General features: G+C 40.3%; 1 protein-coding gene across 1 annotated transcript in view; it reads right to left on the reverse strand.

The window, feature by feature from the left end:
* Nucleotides 1–9,209, reverse strand: part of LOC102291624 (vertebrate ancient opsin) — a 68,897-nt gene that overhangs the window by 21,221 nt on the left and 38,467 nt on the right. The window lies entirely within an intron of this gene.

Below are 9,209 nucleotides of genomic sequence, written 5' to 3' on the forward strand. Positions count from 1 at the left end.
AAACACTACTAAAACTGACAGATAACTTTGAGTTAATTAGTAATTTCTGTGCAAAGATAAATGAAAGTGTTGACTACATTTACGACTACATCTTTATGACCTGATGAAAGTCTTTGATAGAAATCTTGCATATTTCTCAGATTTCAGAAAGTTCATTGGTGAGACATTAACTGAAAATTGTAAAAATAAACAAATGAAATACAAAGAAGAATCAAGTTTGAATAAACTGAAGTTTTTTGTTTGTTAAAATATCAAAGTATCGGGTTGAATCTAGCAAGTATAATGCATCCTCCCGCACGGACATGCACGCACTTGACAAGCATCTTCGCGCTCCCCAAACCCAAACTGTCGAGATTTGTTTTGCTACCCGATGGCCACATGTCTGCTGCTGTCACTCAGTTTCATGGCGGCGGAGACGCACTCTGACAGGGAGCCTCTTTTAAGAAAGACTCCAGCAGTGTTGGGATTTTTTTTTGTTTTTACACACATACACACACTAGTGAAAAGAAAAAGATGATGTAAACATTCAAAACTTCCTGACCCCAGTGATCAGTCATCGTCGCCATTGTGACATCTGATCACACTCTAATATCCTTTAACCCTCACTCCAGATTTGCAGCTATATTATTTTACTATGAATTTCATTGCTGCTGATTCTCAGTGTTTTATTCTTGGTGTACGGCCTGAACATGTTTATGTATGCTGTGAGGGTTTAAACAATATGGCGAAGCATGATTAGCATTATTCAGGCAGGCTGTCAACTCACAGTCTCGTGGACTCCCTGGGCCGCTGCTCATATGCCATTTGTATTCATATATACACATGAGTATAGAAGTACAGTATGCTTTCACCAGACAGGTGTGCTTATACATCTAATCAAGCCAAGCCAGTGACTGACAGTCTAGTTACCTTTACCCCCACGAGACGGCTGCAAATGTGCAAAGGGGAACTGTGTTCACACAAGCCTGTTTGGACCGTCTTCATCGAAAACACAATTTCCCTGAAAGAAAGGCTTTGTAATTCGTGAAACAATGGGTCGATAGTTTTAAGAAGGGAAAACAAGCTTTGCATTTTTATTGCAGCAGACAGACGTCAATGCTGCTGTTCAATATGGCACTAGTCGCTAGCCGATTTGAACAGTTGTGGTCTGCAAGATGATGGAAAACACTGTGTGGCTGATTTTCTTTTAAACAAACAGGACGCTATACATTAAAAATAGAGTTGAACATCAGCTTTTAATTTGGGGTATTTCTAATTATTTTGTTACTTACAAATATGCCAAACTGCCACACCTGTACTTTTAATTACTTTTATCAGTGCTTAGTATAGCATTTTCAAAGCCTGATCAAGTGAAAACTAACAAAAACATGGCATATAGAGAAAAAGAGCATTAGTACTTTGTGCTATTAGATTTTCAATATTGTATCTTCAATGCAATTTTGATTAACGATTTAGCGTCTAAATCAAACTTTTGAGTGTTTTCTTTTCTTCTTGCTGTGAAGTGGTTTCACATCAGATTTGGTATGCTTGTCTATCTTTCCTTTTACTAACAAGTCATGGATCGCTGCTTTGGTATTTTGACTCTAGTGTTGAAAGGAGATAAAAAAAACAGTCTCACAGGAATCCAAACTTTTCCACTTAGCTCTAAAACCCCGTCCACTTACACCTGCACTGTTTCATTCCCACTTCTGACGGTCTGTGGCTGCTCATTTCTCTCTCCCTTTGTTCTTGCATACAAGCACACCCAGACATGTACGCCTGAAGCCTGTATACGCTCACAGACTGGTTGGGATTTGGAGCTGATGCCTTGCAGTTGATATCATTTAATAACATTGTCTGTATTTGTGTTGCTTTTTGAGTGTAATAACGCCCATTATACTTAAGCCACAAGAAGCTATCATGGTTTTGTTCTGAAGTTTTCCTTTGCAAACAAAGTACTCTCTATTTACTTTATATTTATAATTTATTTATGCCTTAAACCTGCTTGTTATATGATAAACTTGTTCATTTTATTAGGCACACCCGTTCACACCTGTTTTATGCCGCTGTGCTTACATTAGAGTCAAACTGTTGCTTGTGTAGTTTTGATTTGGAAAGGTTATAGGTCATATTTTGCCACATTGCTTACTTGAACACACACATTTTTCCATTTTTACTGTCTTGTCTTGTGTATTTTTAAGGTCCCTGGACATTTTTTCAGCTTTACTTGTAGTTTCACTCTGTTCCCACTTTGTCAGCGCTGCAGAATAGGTGGCTAATAGCTTCAGTCTTGGCTCTGATTAAATAAATGAAATGCCAGAGATCACAGGCAAATTGAGGAAATGAAGAGTAAGTGTTGAATGATTGCAATCAAAGGCTGAGTGGCTTTTGAAAGAAGCTGACTGACAAATTGACTGCCCCAACAGAGAACTGTTTCATATGCTAAACAGCGATCCCCAAAGCAGTGGAATTAATATTTATATTTTGAGTCCATGTGACGGCCCAAATGTTACAGCCTTTTGTCAAATTGTTGATAAGTACAAGCTTTATAACGAGCCTCAAAAATAATAGATGATTCTGACAAAGGACAACATGATGTTGATATAAGAAGGCAGTCAGTGAAACAAGAACATTTGCTTCTCTCCTTTTCGCTCAGCATCATGACAGTTGGAAATAGAGCTGTAGATTAATGGCAACGGTCCAGTATGGTATTGATATTTAACAGCATATAGTTAGACAGGTGGGAAAGAAACGAGAGATATTCTTGTCCAGATAGAATATCTTTACAGCCTTTGTCAACTTAATTAAATATCCCATGGCTAATTTTCCCCTGTGACGGCAGAAGGAGCGCTGTCTCCTTTTGCGTCCCTGGCGGCTGTCGCTTATTCACACAAATCATCTGGCCAGTGAGCTGTGATTTTAATGCTAGGTTTCTAACTAAAAGGAACTGCAGGGCGCATGAAACAACTTTTTGCTTTCATCATCTGTAAATCATCTTTGTAAAAAGAAAAAAAAACTTTAGCACAAATGATTTCCCTTATGCCTTTTTTTTAAAAAACTTATCAACTTAAAACTAAAATATAACAAACACAGGACATCTCAGGATACAATTATGAAGCCAAAGTGTAACATTTGAGTGGATACTATTTAAAGCATCTATAGAGTCAACGAGTACTGTTATTTGCATTCAGTGTGAACAGTGAATCAGATGTGATTGACCAATACCTATAACCAATAAGAGCAGTAGTTAATCAGTTAATCAGACCTCACACAGAGGTTACAGATCAAAAAACACTCGTGAATTATTATACTCAGGTTTCACATATCAGGATATAATAAACAATGCTGATCTGATCCTCAGCAGGATTTAAAATAAGACAGATATAACTCCAAGTGATCAACACGTGATATTTGTATTTATTTAACAAAAGCGAACAAAATGTCGACGCAATGTCTGAAATGTTTCTATAAGAATTAAGAGGGTAGGTAGCAGCCAGGTGCTGAAAATCAAATGCTCTTGATGAACTGATCATCAGCAAGTGTGAGCACCTCCGTGAAAGCAGAGGTTTTGTCAGTTTACTGGTCTGGGGGATTCAGGTGTGTGTTGACACAATGCCAAGAAGGAAATACATCAACAATGATCTCTGAGAAGAGATTGCTCCAGGAAAGGCCATTTCCAAACAATTTGAAGAAACTCTGCAGTGGGAAAGATTATTCACAAGTGGGCAATATTCAGGACAGCTGCCCGTCTTCCAAGGAGATCAGAACTGTGAAACTGCAAGAGCTACGTTTCAGAATCTACAGGCCTCAGTTTGGATGTTAAATGGTAAATTTCATGACAGTACAATTAGATAAAGAGTGTTTAAGTATGAAGTATGGCTTGTTTGGAAAGGTTACGAGGAGGAAGTCTTTTCTGTCTTAAAAAGTTCAGAAGGGAAATTGTGTCTGAACAAAGACTTCTGGAACAATAGACCTCTTCTTTACAAAGCTGCACATAAACTGTGCATATGAACATTCACTGCACAAACGAGTGATTCATCCATATTGTCATGTTTGACTTTGTTCATACTTTGTGAACAAATTTCGAACATCTCAAACTATGTGTGTAGACAAATTACGAAGGTCTGTCTGCCTTAGGAAATTGAACTCTTCTCTCTTAGGAAATTGGGTCATACAACAGGACAATGATCCCAAGCACAGCAGCAAATTTACAGCAAAATTTAAAAAGAAAAGAAAAGAAAAGACTCAAGATAATTTTTCTAATATAATGACAAAAAAAACTGGCCATCAGATTAGACGACACTCATACTGGCTATGTTGGTAAGCAACACATGGTAATTTGTTGGGTCAGTTGAGGAACTTTCTTAAGCTCATCAATATAAATGATAATATGATAATACAGAAATATTAACACTATATGCAAAAAATAAGATGTGGCCTTTTGTGTAGTCATCCCAATCTGAAGCCCTTTGTTTAGTCAACAATGCTGTTTACACAGTCATTTCATTCTAATCAGAGATTTTCACTCATCTGCCAAATTTTGATTCACTTCTTGCATGTGCTCTCTATTGATGCTGTATGACCGAATATCTTCTAAAGTAAATCTGTGTTATGATTAGCACTGAGGCTTTGAAGCCCAGTGTATTGTGTGCCAAAAATCAGGGATGTCCTTGTTGAATTCTTTCTGTTGAATTCTCAGAGAGCGAAAGGTTTTTGATCAGAGAAGACAAACATGCTAAATTATTAGAAGTGTTGGCATCGCTGTAGCTGGGCTCAGCAGCAGAAGAAGCTGTTGTGTGCATGCAAACTACTGAATATAAAAAGGCCAAAGTCAACAAACTCAGAAATTCACACCTAGAAGATGGATTCAGACAGACTGTTAAGAGTAAGAAAACAACAGTGCACTGCCAGTTAAGCTGCCGACAATGAAAAAGCAGTGCGATATGTAGTATGTTAGGAAAAAGTGTCTGTATTGTACCATGTTTGGATAACATTTACAAACAAACACAAATCCCATTCCTAACAGTGGCATTATACACAAAAGCCTTACTTTTAACCAAGATGTTACTGTGCTTTCATGCAATTTAAAAAAAAAAAAGAAAGAAAAAGAAGCTATTTTTTTATCTTCCATTGCTTACTACTTGAGTTTACTGTTTGCGGTTACTTATATTAGAATACATATACGTAAATATGGCAGTATGCACAATAGAGAATACCTGTTTTGTGGAGTTAAATTTATTATACCTGCCTCTATATATGTATCCATATGTGTGCATTCTGCTGAACAGATTTTGTCAATTAATTAACTAAGTAGACATTAGGGCTGCCACGATTAGTCGACTAGTCACGATTACATCGACTATCAAAATCGTCGACGACTGATTTAATAGTCGACGTGTCCTTTGAAGCTTTGTAAGATCACAAAAGACGCAGTAGGATTTAAGAATGTAATAACGGACTGAAACAGAAGATGATACCGTGGAGACAAAGACTATCACAACGTTTCCCAACCAGAAGCCGTGGGTGGATAAAACCATCCGCGACGCTCTGAGATCCCGCACCGCTGCCTACAACACGGGACTCATGACGGGGGACATGGACCCGTACAAAGCCGCGTCATATAACGTGCGGAGGGCGGTGAAAGAGGCGAAGCAGCGCTACGGGAGGAAACTAGAGTCACAACTCCAACAGAGTGACTCTAGGAGCCTGTGGCGGGGACTAAGGACAATAACGGACTATAAAGCACCAACAACCGGTATGACGAACGCGGCCGTGACTCTGGCAGACGAGCTGAACACTTTCTATGCTCGCTTCGAGGCTGCAGCTAAGGTCTCCAACAATGCTAGTGTTAGCGGCGCTAACGGCTGCAGACAGGAAGATACTGCCAGCACCGGAAACGTGCTCGTCATCTCCGAGCATGAAGTAAGGAGAGCCTTCAAGAGAGTGAACACCAGGAAAGCAGCAGGACCAGACGGCATCCCAGGTCGTATCCTCAGAGACTGCGCATACCAGCTAGCTCCTGTGTTCACTGAGATATTCAACATCTCTTTATCTCAGTCGGTGATCCCCACATGCTTCAAAGAGTCCATCATTGTTCCTGTCCCGAAGAAACCCCACCCTGCTTCTCTCAATGACTATCGCCCTGTAGCCCTCACCTCAGTAGTGATGAAGTGCTTTGAACGCCTGGTCAGAGACTTCATCATTTCTTCACTACCAGACACACTGGACCCACTACAGTTCGCTTACCGTCCAAATCGTTCCACAGACGATGCCATCTCTCATCTCCTCCACACATCACTCACTCACTTGGACACTAGAAGGGGGAATTATGTTAAAATGCTCTTCATAGACTACAGCTCTGCATTTAACACCATAATTCCCTCCACACTCACCACCAAGCTGGAGCATCTGGGACTCAGCTCATCTATGTGTCAGTGGATCTCCAACTTCCTAACTGGCAGACCACAGGCAGTAAGGATGGGCGGACATGTCTCAGCCTCCACCACTCTCAGCACTGGAGCCCCCCAGGGGTGTGTTCTGAGCCCCCTGCTGTACTCTTTGTACACATATGACTGTGTGGCCACTACCAGCTCCACCACCATCATCAAGTTTGCTGACGACACCGTCGTGGTGGGCCTGATCTCTGATAACAACGAGACGGCCTACCTGAAGGAGATTAGGAATCTGGAGAACTGGTGCCAGAGGAACAACCTCCTTCTAAACGTCAGTAAGACAAAGGAGCTGATAGTGGACTTCAGCACTAAGCAGGAGAGGAACTACCAGACCCCCGTCATCAACGAGTGCCCAGTGGAGAGAGTGGACAGCTTCAAATACCTCGGAGTTCACATCACGCAGGACCTGTCATGGTCCTGTCACATCAACACCGTGGTGAAAAAGGCCCGACAGCGTCTCTACCACCTCAGACGCTTGAGAGACTTCCAACTGCCCTCCAAGGTGCTCAGGAACTTTTACTCGTGCACCATAGAGAGCATCCTGGCGGGAAACATCTTAACCTGGTTCGGGAACAGCACCATGCAGGACAGACGAGCTCTACAGAGGGTTGTGCGGTCAGCTGAGCGCACCATCCGCTCCGAGCTCCCTGACCTGCACTCAATCTACAGCAGGCGGTGCTGGACCAAGGCCAGGAAGATCGTGAAGGACCTCAGCCATCCCAACAACAGACTGTTCTCTCTGTTGAGGTCAGGAAAGCGATTCCGCTCCCTGAAGACCAACACAGAGAGACTGAGGAGGAGCTTCTTCCCGCAGGCGATACGGTCTCTCAATCACACCACCACACAGTACTGACCCACACATGGTTCTTACACACACACTGGACTTTCTGGACTTTGTTTTTGCACAACACTGGTCACTATATTCTTCATTTCCGGTTAATACTTGTACAGCTGCTGTTATTGTGTATATATTTATTTATATTTAGATTTCTTCATACATTCTTATATAGTTCTATATTGTGTATTTTGTTGTACAGTTATTTCATTTTTAACCTTAATTTATATTTTATTCCTTCCTAGTTAAATTTACCCTTTTTAATTTTTCATATTTATTTCCTATCTTATTCATAGCCTTTCCTTTTTTGTTTTCTTTAGGTCACGAGCAGTTGTCCAAGCATTTCACTGCATATCGTACTGTGTATGACTGTGTACGTGACAAATAAAATTTGAATTTGAATTTAAATGGCAGCACTGCATGTACAAGGATGCCAGCTGCCGTTAAACCCGAAGAAGAAGAAGCTGTGTCCCAGAATTCATAGCGCAGCCCAGCTCAGTTTCCAACAATGGCGGCAGCTAGTTAGTTTTAATATTACTCTTATTATTCTTTCTGGGTCACAAAATAAACGTTTAACATATTTTCAGGCGAGAATGTAGCTGTGTAAACCTCAAATATCTGCTCAGTTTATCAAGACATCACATATTTGCAAAAGCGCTCCGACGTTTTCAGAGACGTCTGTTACCCACTAGCTCGATAGCTAGCCGGGGGCAAGGCTCGCTAGAACCCGTGAGAACACCGGACTCTCGGAAAATCGTTTTCAAACCCACCGCTGTCTTTCGCTACTCAGGTTAAACATATATAAGTCACTTAGATAACTTCAAAATGTTATTGTTGGCTTTTTTTTTTAGTATTTTATTTGTTCCTGAGTAAATCGGTTTGGCTGAGATAAAAGTTATAGTTTTTACACAGCTGAATAAACGTCAAGCAGACAACTGATTATCAGAAGTGTGAGATGCTGGAGAATATACTCCGGTGTCCCGTTATATTTTAGATAGCAAGGAAAACTTCACCGAAACAATCTGAAAATTTCATTAAAATTTAACAAACTATCATCTTGTCTTTATTTTTAGTTAGCACATACCTTAAACACTTAAAGCTGTAAGCTAATGATAGTTCTATAAGAGCAGATGCATGCTGGTGCAATAAGCTGTACGTTTTACGTCCAATGGATGCATGATCTGATTAGTCGACTAATCGCAAAAATAATCGGTGACTAGTCGACTATCAAAATAATCGTTTGTGGCAGCCCTAGTTGACATTAGAACCTGTTTTCAGTCTCAGCTATGTTCTGTTTTTCTGTGGCGGAAGATATTCGCTCTTTTGGGTCACACTGACATCAGTAGGCAAATAGATCTATTCTAATATCAATGTGCCACATGCAAAAAGATGAAGACGGTGTGCGAAGTGAGGAAGACACGCTGAATACATTGTTACTTGTGATATATGACAGTTAATGCTTTACTGTCATTTAGCCATTCACACATCATGTTCACAAAAAGATCTTCAAATGAGTGAATGGTAGAACTTGTTCCTTCTCATGTGATTATAAACCACTGGGCAAAAACACAAAAACAAGTGAACACATACTGAACACGATGTACTTTCATAGAAAAATAACCTTCTTTCTTCTGCTCAGTGTAGCGATCATTCCAAAGCAAGAGGAGTGATGACCAGGTTGTGTCACAGCAGCACGAATCATTAGCCTTTGTAAGGTTCAGGCATATTTCTATTGTTTAGCGGCAGTGATCGTCATAATGACAATCAGTCCAAAGAGACAACAACAATAAATCACCAAGCTAATGAAGGAAAATGGAAATCAATACCAAATACAAATATGCCAATGTGTCAGCATAGTGAAAGTTAACCGGTTAGCCAGGATGTGAACTGCCAGGGTTTTAATAGTTTTGCAATTTTCATTAGTTTTTATTTTTATTTAGTTT

The sequence above is a fragment of the Haplochromis burtoni genome, unplaced genomic scaffold (genome assembly GCF_018398535.1).
Source record: "Haplochromis burtoni strain Fernald_Lab_line unplaced genomic scaffold, NCSU_Asbu1 Contig_546, whole genome shotgun sequence".
Lineage (NCBI taxonomy): Eukaryota > Metazoa > Chordata > Actinopteri > Cichliformes > Cichlidae > Haplochromis > Haplochromis burtoni.